This window comes from Oenanthe melanoleuca, chromosome 20 (assembly GCF_029582105.1).
Source record: "Oenanthe melanoleuca isolate GR-GAL-2019-014 chromosome 20, OMel1.0, whole genome shotgun sequence".
NCBI lineage: Eukaryota > Metazoa > Chordata > Aves > Passeriformes > Muscicapidae > Oenanthe > Oenanthe melanoleuca.
In genome coordinates this window covers 6,670,864-6,684,374 of record NC_079353.1, presented here as the reverse complement: position 1 = coordinate 6,684,374, position 13,511 = coordinate 6,670,864, and the positions used below count along the sequence as shown (strand labels likewise).

At 52.7% G+C, this 13,511-nt stretch overlaps 1 protein-coding gene across 9 annotated transcripts in view; it reads right to left on the bottom strand.

Moving 5' to 3' along the window:
• ZBTB46 (zinc finger and BTB domain containing 46) overlaps positions 1-2,665 on the bottom strand; it is a 52,868-nt gene extending 50,203 nt beyond the window's left edge. For 3 of the 9 annotated variants that reach the window (XM_056507255.1, XM_056507260.1, XM_056507259.1), the window contains exons 1-2: positions 2,136-2,571; positions 1,824-2,004 (exon numbers count right to left, since the gene is read on the bottom strand). The gene's annotated coding sequence lies outside the window, so the exon portion shown is untranslated. Of the gene's footprint in view, positions 1-1,823; positions 2,034-2,135 lie in introns of all 9 variants that reach the window. The other 6 variants (XM_056507257.1, XM_056507262.1, XM_056507256.1 and 3 more) reach the window with 4 other exon arrangements.
• Positions 2,666-13,511: the final 10,846 nt, after the last annotated feature.

The window sequence follows — 13,511 nt, the reverse complement described above, 5'->3', positions numbered from 1 at the left end:
CCAGTCTCCAAGAACCTCAAGTACAGGTCATGTTTTCAAAGGCTCAGTCCTACACACTCCAGAATGGAGCAGCATTTAAAGCACAGGAATAAACACGTAAGGTGAGAGTTACTAGAGTGCCCCGTTTTCGGTAGCAGACAGAAATCGACTCAATTCCACGCAGGCGAACACACAGTCTATGAAAACAACCGCGAGAGAAGTTTCACTGTGAGTGAGTTTCCCCCTCCTGGACAGGCTGTATCCAAAGATTCGTCTTCTATTTGTTACAGTTATCCCATGAACGCACCAAACCATGGAATATTTTTCAACAACTGGAGCCCACTGAATCCTGTCCTGTAGCTCTCCCTCCAGCCCATGAGGCAGCTCCTCTGTCAGTGCCCAAAAAACACCTCAAAGCTGTAATTCCTCACCGCATGATGAAAATATTGTGACTAATAATACACTCCACCCATTTTTTCCATCACTAAGGATTTCAAAATATAAAACTCGACAAACAGTGAGAGAGTTTAGAAGGGGAAAGTCAAATTTTATTTCCAATTAAAAGAAGCTATAAAAGCATAAAAGTGAGGTATTGATTAAAGTGAAAGAGCTATCCAGCCACAGAAAGCTTTTTCTGCAAAAATTACATTTTTCTCACTCTTCTTGGGTATCATTGCCTTTTCTTATAATCCCCACAGGAAAACAAAAAGAGAAAAAAAATACTCCCTGTCTTTTTTGAGAAAACACATTTAATGCATTAGTAGCAGGGGTGATCTGTGCATACAGAGAACCTACACTCAATAAATACTTGATTGAGTCAACAAACTGAGACCTACATCTCAATGACAGCGACCAAATGCTAAAAATGATAGCGGTGATGCAATTAAAATGCACGCAAGAACTTTGGTACAGGTGTCTACAATGCCACTGTTTGCTAAACACATCTCCTAATTAGCATGGCTTTAAACAATGCTGATAATAATCCCGTTCTGTAAGGCTTGCCAAATGAATCATTGGGATTGCAAAATAAAAAGCATGAGGAATTCATTAAAGAGCTGTTAAACTCTCCTTTGTTTATCTTTCCCCGGTCAGGTGTTAAAATAAATAAATATGGATTAATGTCTCCGGATTCCATCCGAAGGCTCCGCTCCACAATAACGCGCCGGGGAAGAACCTCCTCAGGAGGTACCAGCATTTTTTTTTTCCTCTCCATTTCAAAAGAGAAATCCTCCCACTATTACAGTCCTGAAAATCTGCTCCATTCTCTATTTGTCATCTGGGATTGAGTTATCAGACACTACTTGTATTACTTTGGGAACTGACATGTCTATTTACAGAGACACAAAGGCAATCCAGCAGCACAACCCCTGCTTTTCCCAGCACCTCTCCTTCTCCCCTCTGCCAAATTCACCAGCACTTTTTTCTGGGGAGGGGGGAGGACACCTCACTAGTTTCCCAGCATGGCAGAGAACATTTCCAGCCACTTTTGCACTTGTTACAGCCTTATGAAAAATCACCTATATCCCCTCCAAAGGAACAGCATTATTTTTTCTAAGGTCTTTTTTTTTTTTTTTTTTTTTGTTTTCTTGTTGGGGTTTTTTGCATTTCTTTTTTTTGAAAGAGGGTCACTTCCCCCATTTCAGCCTGCAATTAAAATGGAGGCAAGGCCAGGCGATCTATGTCTGGCTTTAGGGGGAGACAATAACCCAAAACAGGCCTGGCTTAAAAAAAAAAAAAAAAAAAAAAAAAAAAAAAGAAAAAAAAAAAAAGGACAGGAGAGGGAGAAAGAGAAAGAGAGACAGGCAAAAAGAGAGAAATACAACATGCTTCACCAGTATTATTACCTCATCCCTTTTTCCAAGCAGTTTTGAACCACACTCCTGACAAACTCTTGGTCCAACTTGCACGGATGCTGGTTTTTAGGGGGTGGAAAGGGTTTTAATGCTGGAGCCGGGATTGAGGCTGGCTATCCGCAAGTGGAGCTGCTGTTAAAATGCCCCCTTGTCTCTTCTCCTCTCCCTTGAGCTGGGTGTTGACGCAGCAGAAATTACCAGCTGGAAAATTCCCCTTTTGGAGGTTACGGGGAGGAGGGGGGGGCGGGCGGAGGAGCGAGGGGAGGGGAGGGCCGGGGGAGGGGGGTTAAACCCGGCACTTACCAAGTTAAGCCATCCACCCACACCAAATAGGACATCGCGTCCCAAAGAAGGCTCCGTGCCCCCCTCGGCGGGCAGGGCGCGACCGGCCGCGCTGCCCCCGCGGCGGGCGGGCAGGGGGGAATAACGGGGATCAAAACGGGGATCAAAGCGGGGATAGGGATAAAAACGGAGATAATAAGGGGGATAATAACGGGGATAGCACCGGCGCGGCGGTGCGGGAGCAGCGGATGGGGCTCCCCGCCGCCCCTCAAGGGGTGGGGGGGCGGCCATGGCGACCCCCGCTCGCCCCGGGGGGCGGGGGGCGGCGCGCTTACCTGTGCCCCATGGAGGAGAGCGGGGTGTCGGAGCGGCCGGAGCGGTGGCTCCGTCGGTCACTCCGTGCCTCTCCTCCCGGGTGGGGAGGGGAAGGGGAAGGGGGGGCGGAGGGCGGAGGAGGGGGGGGAGAACCCGGCGGAGGGGGGGAAGGGGGGGGCGCCCGGGCGCGCTCCCGACGATCCCTCGGGCGCGCGGGGCGCGAGCCCGCGGCGGGCGGGGGGGGCGCGGGGGGGCGGGGCCGCGCGGCGCGTGCCGGCGCTGTCCCCGCCCACTCTCCCCCAGCGGCGGGCGGCGATTGGGCGGCGGCCCCTCAGTCGGCCACGCCCCCTTGCCACGCCCCCTCCCCTTGCGCCGGGGGAGCGGGGGCGCCGCCGGCGGCGCTGCCACTGCCGGACACCGGAAGTGAGGGAGGGCGGGGGCGCGCGGCGCGCGGGGCACGCCGGGACAGCGGGGGCTGCGCTGAGGCGGGGGCGGCGGCGGGAGCCCGGAGCGCTCCCGGTCCTTGTCCCGGTTGCGATCCCGATCCTGATCCCGGTCCTAACCCCGCTCCGGACCTCTCTGAGCCTCCCCGGGTGCCTCCTGCCTCCGGCAGGTGCGGCCGTGCGCCCTCAGCGGGGCGCGTCCCCTGAGCCCCACCACGGGATGGAGGACGGCGGGTGTTGGAGCGGGGCAGTGCCGCAGCCTCCTCCAGACCTTGCAAGGAGAAACAAAAATCACTTTCCCCCTCTTGTACGTACTGAGCTGTATTTCACACAATCCCCTGAAATGTAATAATGTAAAATAAGCGCAGTTCGGAGCCCTCTGACCCGTAATGGCCAGAGAGCGAGGCCGGTGGTCGGGGGAGGATGGAGATCACAGGCAGCTCCGCGATGGAAAACCTCCCGCTGCAACAAAGGGCAGGGCTTTGCCCTCTCGACTGTCGCGCTGAAGGATCTGACAGAAACTGCCCTATATTTCAAAGGACGGAGCTTAACAGGGCAGGATAGGTCTGGAGCGCGGGGGAAGTCGGCGCGATCGCACGATGGCTGCGGTGAGCGGGGAAATCGCTCTCGATGCCGTGCGGTCGCTGGGTTGTGAAAGCAGGAGCTGGTCCACCAGATAAAACGTTTGCAAACTGTTTTATCAACATCTGCGTGCTGTGATTGCGCCCGAAATTGGGGAAATACGTGTCTGACCAACGGGGCCGGCCGTTTGCATAGTTAACTGACTTAGGTGTGTAATCACAGTCATTGCCTGGCTAATTGCGTGCCGAAGGTTTAAAAATTTCCTCCGTGGTTTCCTTTCCCTCATCCTATATATTTCCTTCATCTCCGGCTTTCAAGTAGGCAGACCTGCTGTCGAAATCTTAGACTTTACTTTTATGCTTACTTTTCATTCAAAATCCATTTCTAAAAGGTGTTTTTAATCCCTAGGATGTCCCCTCACAAAAAGTGCATTTTCCACTTTTTAACCTGTAATTTAAATAAACGGATGTTCCATCGTGTGTTTTCCTCCCCCCGTGTTGTCTGGTGGCACCCCCGTTTCCTCCCACATACCCTAAATACCTTTAATTTTGAAAAGACTCTGAATAAACCTGATTAATGAAAACAAAATGCCTTTTCACTCTAGCATGTTTTTAATTACCTCTTCATTTTATATTGCAACAGAGTCCAAGCACCACCTTCCTAGAAAGAGTTCCATTAAAATGCAAATGAAGACTTTGCAGAAGTTGTTAATGCAACCAAGGACACAATTTCTTAGACTTGAGTAACGCAGAGTCGGGGCTGGGCGGGGGTTCCTGCTGCCACCTGCTCTTTCTGCACAATCCTGTGTAGAACACATTTTCCAGCCTCTCTCACCTGTGGGTGAGGAGCACCAGAACTGAACAAACAAAATCCCTTTTCCACCCCAAATGCTCGTGCTGATTTTCCCGTGAATTTGTCCCCCCCACATCTCCTGGTATCAAATCCTTCTGTGCTTTGAGTCTGTCCTTTTTTTAGGCTAAAATACAAAGGTTAAAGTGGCTGTTGAAAGTGGAGCTTTATGCCATTATGTCTTGTTTTGTGTGACATCTGTATCGTACCTGGTTGCAGCTGCCACCATTCCTGCCTTTCCTCACTCCTCTGTTTGAGACCAAGCTTCCCCTGTTACCCAAAGCTCCTCAGGTGCAGCATGTACACTCCCCTCCTCTCCTCCTGCCCAGGGTTTCTTCCCCAGGTCTTTGTTTTCTTCAGCATTTCTTCCTGTGGTATTTGTTTGTGTGTCAGGCTGGGCTGACTCCTCTGGAGCAGCAGCAGCTGCTGCCCGGGCACTGCCCTGGGGAATGCTCCCGAGAGGGGGAGGGTGGCAGCAGGCCCCGTTTCCCAAAGCTCTTCCACACAAAGGATTTCAGGAGGCTTGAAAAGCTTTAATATTCTTTTGCCAAGCCCTCTCTCCTTTAATTAGAAGTTTGTGTTATATTTTAGGTAAATACTGCAATAGCTCAGCGGGCTCTGAGAGGTGCTTTCTCCTCGTGAAGAAGGAAAGGATGTGCATGGAAAAATAAGAGCTTGGAGGGAAAATCGGGATAATTGGGGTCGTTCCTGTGATTTTTGGCATGCAAAGGAGAGATTAGGACTGTCAAATATTATGTCAGGGGTTACAGACCATGTGTTTCTAGCCTGAGTCCACATCCCTTGTACCCACCATACCACAGGTTCTACACTGGCAGGGACTTGTGGTATCACACGAGTGATGAGTTTTAGCCACTGGACAACAAGTAAAGATCATTTTCCTGTAGCACAAGAGTGCTTGGAGTTGCCCTGACATGTTCCCTTTGCTCTACCAAGAGCATGTGAGCACTTGGACCCCCAGCACAGCCATGCTAACACCACGTGCCAGTGCTCCATCCTCACTGAGTGGGCAAATTAAGCACCATGGGCTGTTGAATTTTGCTGCCTTTTCGGTGTCCCTGCACCTCTGTGATTGATCCCTGCACAATCTCCAGACCTCTCCAGTGCAAATAAGTCAGCACCATCATCCCACTGTCTCCTCTGCTGGGGTATGGTGGGACCAGACCCAGGGAGCAGAGGAGAGCTGGCTGGTTGCATGCCATGCATTCATACCATGTCCCAGTTGCAAAAAAATGGGATTGGTGAATTTGGAAAAGATGTCCAACATCATCAAGTCCAAGTGTTAACCCAGCACTACCAAATCCACCACTAATTTACGTCCCCAAGTGCCACACCTGCACCTTTTTTGAACACTTCCAGGGATGGTGATTCCACCACTTCCCATGGCAGAAATTCCCAAAACTTGCCAATATGGGCAAAAAAATTCCTGGCCAGAATTGCCAAGCCATCAGAAGCACTGAGCATTCTCATTTCAGCTCCTTTTTCCAGCTCTCCTCTACTTCATGTTCATTGCAGTTGTAGGAGATTCTATGTTTGATAAATTAAAATTATTTCCTGTGTGTTCTTGTCATGTGGGCAGTTTGGGAACACATTGAAAAAATCTAAATGGCCTAACTACTGTTTTTTCCTCTACTGAAGTACTGTAGAAATAGAAGTTCCAAAGCAATCCTGGACAATCTGTGATCTCTTCTCTCAGTGATTACCATTTTGTTTCCATGCTCTGTACAAGGTAGACTTGGCTATCCATCACCAATCTTGCTCTTTGCTAGGTAAAGCAGGAACAAAGCCATTTTTGCAGAGCTCTGCTTCTGCCCTTCACAGCATCTCGAATCCCTGGAAATCCCGTGACCATCAACTTTGTGCACTGCATGGAGAGCAGCTGGCAGATGTCAGAGGAAAGGGTTAAAGGACCCACATTCCTGTCCCCACTGCCCTGACCAAAGGTCAGGGGTTCCTTAGGTGGAGGAAAGGAGGGAGGTGGTGCAGCCCTGACCAGGTCATTTGAGGAGTAAACCACATCTGAGGGGAGCTAATGAAGCAGCATTTGTCTCTCTCACAGGCTCATACTCCCGGTCTGTGCCGGGCAAGTCGGAATTCCTTCTCTAGTGGGAGTGAAGATGTCGATTGTGTTTTTTCCATGATGTGTATTGAGGCATTTGCTAGGTTGTGGGAGTAAACACTTGGGGGAATTCTCCATGAGCTAGCAAGGGCAAGTCACAAGCCTACTAAATATGGTGAGTGAAGATTACAAAAAAACCCTGGAGAATAAACCTCCCTCTTTCCACCCCATCTCCCCACCACCACCACCCCCGCAGATTTGTTCTTATTATCCTGTGCTGTGTCTCACTGCTGGCTGGGTAAACCTGCTGCCATTTGTGGGACTAAACACATTGTGCTGATTTAGATTTGTTTTCTGCACCCAAGGGCAGAGCTGGGGTGGTCCTTCGTGGCTCCACCACGCACTGAGACACACAGGACTGTCCTGCTGGAGCAGAGACACCAGATACTCGACAGGGGGGAACAGCAGGAAATGCTCTCAGGTCTGTAAATACTTGAGGGGGTGAGAGATGATGGTCATGTACAAAATATTTGACCAGACACATCCCACTGACCTCCTTTGGTGCTGTTCTTGAAAAGGATTGGCCAGAGTCAAACAGTTGATCTTTAATACTCCAAAAATACATTCCCTTTCAAAGCTTCTCAAGTGGAGAAGCATCCAGGCTGTCAAATTCAGTCCCCCACTCCCAACTTCTCGTGGCCTGGGTGAGCTCAGCTCTGGGGTGTCCATTTAGGTTCCCCCACAGCTGTAGGTGACAATAAAAGACAAAGGATGCTGGGGCAGTGGCACAGGGGGTGCAGGAGGGTACAACAAGTTCTGTCCCCACCTTCTCCTGCCTGTTCCATCTCCATTGTCCTTGACTTGCTGCTGTCTCATCCTTTTCTGTTTCCCTCCCTGGAGTGGCCCAGCAGCAGTCAAACACTGATGCCTGTGGACCTCACTGGGAGCCTGGAGCCATCCTGGGCCCCTCAAAGTTCCACCCAGAAGCCACAGGCCCTTTGTGTGTTGGTTGGATCTCGAGACCCCTGTGCCCTGCTGACACCACCCTCCTCCTGCGATAAAGGATCTCCACTTTCTCTCAGCTTGGGTCCTTCTCAGACCTGTTTCCTGCTGTATTTTGCATCACAGTGCTTGGGTACTTCATCCCTCCCCAGGTTTCCTCCTATTCCAGGTACGGATCAGGAGCAGCTCACTGCTGTGCACTTTGGACTGTGCTCTTTACCCAGATCTTCTCCTTCTGCAGCTTTTTGCTGACTGTCACCTCTGTACATCTGGGAAACGTTGGTGCTTTGGCCAGGCTTTGTCCTGAGGTCAACAGCAAAATGTCAGCACATTCAGAATAAATTTTTATTCTTCCTCCTTCACTGTCACCCTCCCTTACTCCTGCAACCTTTCCTGGCCATTATCAGGGGTTTACAGCATTCCTTTAGAAACAGACAAACCCATTTCCAGGAGACAGAAGCAGGGACATCCCCATGGTCCTGCATCCTTCCAAGTCTGATTCGTCTCTCAATCAAGCCCAGCCCTCTTTACTACAACATCTACAAACCCAGGGTTTAAGAGAGATTTCACTGAAATAGATCCTTCTGTTTGCAAAGATTTGGTTTTCTTCAGAACCCAAGGAAATTGCAGGGCTGCATGTGAGTCCTTGGCTCAGTGTGATCCATGAAAGCCATGCGTGTTCATGGAGCTGTGCTGGCAACAGACAGAGGCAACAGTTTAAAAAAATATATAAATATATATATAACTCCTGGAGTTTGGGAAGTGTGGTTTGGGGTTTCAGCAGGCAATTGCTGGTTCTTCTAACGACTCAGGCCACAGCCAGGGTTTAGCTGGGTTAAACACTGAGTCAAGTTTTGCTCTGGTTGATGTGGAGCTTGGGGTGACACTCAACTCTGGGAGCATTAACCCACCTCCATTCCCAACCTCCTCAGCTCAGAGGGTGTGGAGAGCTTGTTTTCCTTTTGCTCCTGTCCTGATGCTTCCTTTTGGTTTTACCTCCAGTGTCCTGAATTTGCTCAGACAGCTCCAATTTCAGGGCTCCCCTCAGGGCTGTGCTGGAGCTGAGCTGCAGGGTGTGGGGAGCAGCACATCTCCAGTGGCTTCCCATTCTAAAATAATAACAAGAAAAATCAGGAAAACTCTGGCAAAACATTCACAAAATGTTCTTCAGTGAATAAGAAGGGTTTTGCAAGGTATTTGAATTTATATTACATTGCTTGTCAGGAGGAGTGATGAGGCTGTCAATAATTAATTTATATTTGGAGCTGTTCAAAGGCTGTTAGTGGCTTTTTGTGTCCTTCTGTGAACACCCACCTGGTTCCTGCACACCTGGGTCATGCCAGTGGCCGTGCATCACACTGGTCAGCATCTTCCTGCTGTGATGCCTTCTCCTCCCACCATTCCTAATGGAAAAATGGCTTATTTGAGTGCCACAACCTTCTTGTTGTCATGGCACATTTAGGTGACGGGTGTCCACCACGGGCATTTCATGATTGTCTCCATGCCCTTCCCTAGGTTTCTCCTGGTTCATCCCAGCCTTTCCCAGAGAAGCCTGACTGGCTGATGTGATCAGTAGGCAAAATCCCAGTGCTGCCAAGCCCTGGGGAGAGCTCGGCCGCTGTTCCCAGGCTCCAGTTCCCGCAGGATTTCCTATCTGGGCAGAGCCGGGGTCAGCAGGGAGGGGTCTGGCCAAGCACCCCGCAGCCCCCAGCCCTCGCCCTGCTGCAGGAAGCTGTGCCGGGAGCACGGGGCGGAGTGGGGGAAAGGAGGGGAGAGGAGGAAAATGGGGAGTCACAGGGGGAGCCGCCAGATAAGGCTGGGCTGGAAACGCTGGGCGGATGCAGCTCCGGGCCGGGGCTCGGACCTGCGCCCCGGTCACTTCCCTCGTGCCGCCCAGCCAGAGCTGTCACAGGAGCCCAGGGATGGAATTACAGCCAGGGAGATCCAGCACCTGAGCTGGCTCCAGCAGCACGTGGCCAGCAGGCAGCGGAAAATCCCTCCTGGAGCCAGCCGCCGTCGGGAAGATGTTTCCTGTCCTCCGGTCCGAGCTCAGCATCGCCCGGGGCCATGGCGGGGGATGAGCCCGGAGGGTTTGGGGGTCCAGGGTAGGCAGGGGCCCTGTCACCCAGAGTCTGGTGAGCCCTGGAGCCCATCCCAGCTGGAGCTGTGCCTGCAGGGCCAGCACCCACACCCAGCTCAGAGGTGCTCCCAAGCAGAGGCAGAACCACCGCTGGCCCCAGGAGAGCCGCTGATCTCTGGGAAATAGCGCAGAGATGTGGGCAAAGAAGGCAAAAAAGACAGATGCTTTATTTTCTTTCCCCATGGATTTCGTAGTTTCAACCCCCTCCAAAAATGTCTGTGTTTTCTTCTCAGCTGTTTTCTAAACCCAGCCCACTCATTTTTATTATCCCTCCAGGAGTTTGTTCCCTGTAATACATTATCTGCTCCCTCATTGTCACAGCCCTGAACTCCACATCCTGCTGGACCCAGGATCGGTTTGAGCAGCCCCGTTGTGCTCCCCCTCTGCCTTGCTCACATCCCACTCCATCCTTGCTTTTCCTAGAGAAGGCAGCGCTGGAGCTGCTGGTGTAACCTCCCCTGGCACCTGTAGCCACGTCCTAGCACCACAGTCCTTCATTTCCAACCTCCAGGGGTATTTTGGGGTGAGGAGAGCAGAGCTGCACCCAGAGATGGCTTCTTGGTCCCATCAGTGTCACACAAACCCCCAGGCAGTGTGGGAAAAGTATGATCCTGAAAACCCCCGACATCTCACAGACAGGGCTGAGGGCTGTGGGGAGTTGGGGGGACACGGAAGGATCCTGTCTGTCCCCATCCCTGCTCTTTTCCTAGCCCGGGCTTGGCTCAGTGAGCACCAGAGCAGTGTGGGTTTGGTTTAATCTGCAGGGAGATCTTCACACCTTCCTTTGCTCTTTTCCTCGCCAGCCCCTCCGCCTGCCAGTGCAGCACCTTAGCGGGGGCAGTGCCCATCTGCTGGTAATTGCGGGTGTTTTAAAATGTTTTCCCTCCCTCTCTTTCCCTCCTCCACCCTCTGCTCCTCCTCTTCTCACCCTTTGCTTTCTCCATGCACTTCTTGCTGGTGCAGCATGGATACAGCTCAGTGGGATGAGGGAGGATGGGGAGATGCTGTGCCCAGTGCCAGTGGGAATTGACTCTCTCAACCTGCAGCGAGTGCAGGTCACAGCAAGAGCAGGTCCCAGCCTTGCACACGTGTTTGCAATCCTTGCTGTGCTGCCTGGGGCTGGAGCTGTCCCTCCAAAGGACGGGGTTATGGCAGCAGAGGCTGCCTGGGCTCTGCGGGGTTAGCGGGGGTACAGCCTGCATCCGTGCAGATGCAGCGTGTTTATTCTCACCAGATAGTTTGATGGCTTTATCTGATCACAGGTTTTCCTGAGGAAGGAAGGGTGAGTCTGAGTCACTTGAAAATGGGGGCCCTTCATCTCTGGGTATGACTGGTGGGGCCGTGGATCTCAGCAGAGCCTCAGGGCAAGATGCACTCCCAGCGCTGGCACCACTCCAGGTTTGCTCTGTGGCTCTGCTGGGTGGGCAATGCCATGGTCAGTAATGGATGTAAATCCAGTGTGAGAACCCATGGGTGTTGGAGAAAGCACCCAGGACTCGATGCCACAGAGGGAAGAGGGAGCTCATTTACTGTGTCTGTGGTGAGAGAGGAGGGAGCTGCTGACATGGTGCCCCCGGTGCAGAAAACACCATCACAAGCAAATTGAAAGCAAGAGATAAAATCTGGCAGCAATTGATAAATTCAAGGGAGAGACAGGTTCATGCCCTCCTGGAAGAAAACCCAGATAATTAAACTCCCTTGTTCTGTTAATGCCTTCTGTGAAGGGCTGGAGGAACCAGCCATGGGAGAGCCATGGCTGCTGCTGGAGAGCTGGGAGGCAAAAGTGTGCTGGGAGAGTGCTGGGTGACGGGGAAGCAGAGAGGGTGGAAACAGCTCCAGCTCCTTAAAACTGGGGAGCTGGGCTGGGGGCTGCAGCACACTGGAGCTGTCCTCTGCTCCCCGACCCACCCACACACCAGCATCCTTCCCAGCTGCCTCTATGCCTGAGAAAACAAATGGATTTTCCATAAAGTGCCCTCAGAGCACTCACACTTGGCATTTTGTGGAAACCAGGGTTTCAAGCCTCCCTAAGCACAGCCAGGCTCTGGAGAGGGGAGTGGAGCAGGCGATGCTGAGCTGCTGAATGCACACAGAGCCAGGCCCCTGGGGTCCAGAATTAATAGGACAGAGCAGGGGCTGTTCCCTGCATGTTTTATTTATGGGAATCAGGCCAGTGAAGTTCCCTCAGCTCACCGAAATAGTCACATCGCCTCTGCTTTGCGCTGCCCACAGCCATGACCTTGATAAATGGGTCAATGCCCAGCCCTGCTGCGTGCCCGGGGGTGTTTGCTGAACGGGGGGTGGTTGAGCTCCCTCCTCAGACCCCAAAACTCAGCCTTGATGTGTCCAAAGGTGCTCATGCCATGGGCAAGATACCTGTGCTGCCTGTGCTGCCGGTGCTGCCTGCAGCGCTGGCTCTGCCTGCAGTAAGAGCAACCCGTGAGAAAGCACCCACGGGAACTCCACCGAAAATCCCCCAAACACCAACTGAGCTCCGGGCACCCCCCTTCTGAGAACAGTGCATGCCCAGAGCTGTGTCCCCAGCACCGAGGTGACATCAGCCTCTTGCACCAAACTGGAGCCCCGGGGCAGTGCCTGGTGGCAGAGATGAAGACCCCAAAACAGGAAGCAAAAGTGGGGCTCTGCTTGGTTTCTGTATTTTTTCTTAACCTGAGTTTTTTAGCCGTTTCCTGATGCCAGATCACAGCTGTGCCCTCACCACGCTCACCACCACGATGTAATCTCTGCCAGTCCTATTTGGCAGCTCCAAGGCCACCAGAGCATCCCTGAAGTGGTACCCAGGAGGGAGGGATGCCGATCCCGGGATCGGATTGCTCGGGTGTGATTGCCGAGGGGCGTTATCAATGTCCGTGTTTGGTAACCATGGAGCGAGGTGGCTTTCCCAGGGCTGCCGGTGAGTCAGTGGAGCTGGGAGCAGCCCGGTTCCTCTCCCCACCCTCGGCCCCGCACAGCATCTCCCTCCCCACTTCCTTCCCTTGCCGATAATTAGCCCTCTGCTTTGCGGTTCCCGGTGATTTCTCCCAGCGTGGCATTTCCCCATTTGGGTGCTGGGAGGGAGACGTGAGCCCCACACCCACTCCAGTTCCCACCACGGGAAATGACCATGGGTGGCCCCAGGAGTGGGGAACTAGGGAGGCGTTTCCCGAAAATCCCATGGCCAGGAACAGTCCAGGCCAAGGGACAGCGGTGCCCTTTGCCGGCAGGAAATCCTCCCCAGTGTTTAAAGCCCAAGGGGTCTGTGGAGCATCTCAGCAGCTCCAGGCTCAGCCCAGGCTGCAGTGGTGGGTGCAGGCAGGGACTCCTATGCCACATCCTGCTGCAGTGGGATCAGCACTTGGGGGAGGCTGCACACCCACCCCATGTTTCTGAAAGAAGGGCAGCTGCCAGCACAGCCGGTCCCTGGGGAGGGCGTGTGGGGACAGGGCCGTGTAGAGCCTGTCAAGGACCTTTGTGTGGCTGCCACCATCCAAGCCTGATAAAAGGCTCCAGACACTCTTCCTGCTGCTTCCAAATCCACAGCCCCACCCTGACCCTGACCTCTGCTGCTCCAGGTCCTTCATGGCTCAGGGTCCCCTGTGGCGCTGGGACCTGGGGCTCGGCTGAGGCTGGGGCAGGGTGGCAGGATGACATTTTGTTAGTGTCTGACTCAGATCCCTTGCCCCAGCCCCAGTGTGGGATTTTGCCATACAACCCTTTCTCCATCCCAAGGAGAGGTTTGCTGTCCTACTCTGTGTGTGGAGTTATCTCTTGGAAATGGCACAAACCTGGAAGCATTGCAGAGATGTCTGTCCACAGGGGAGGGATTTCTCCTTCTCTGCATATTCTTCCCTCCTACCTCCCCAAGGATTCGAGAGGCTTTACCCAGAGGTCCGTGTCCTCCAGCAGCATCTCAGGGGCTGGCAGTGAAATCAATAATAAAAATGATGCTCAGCTCCTGTACAGAGCATTATGTCTTCAAAGCCCTTTGC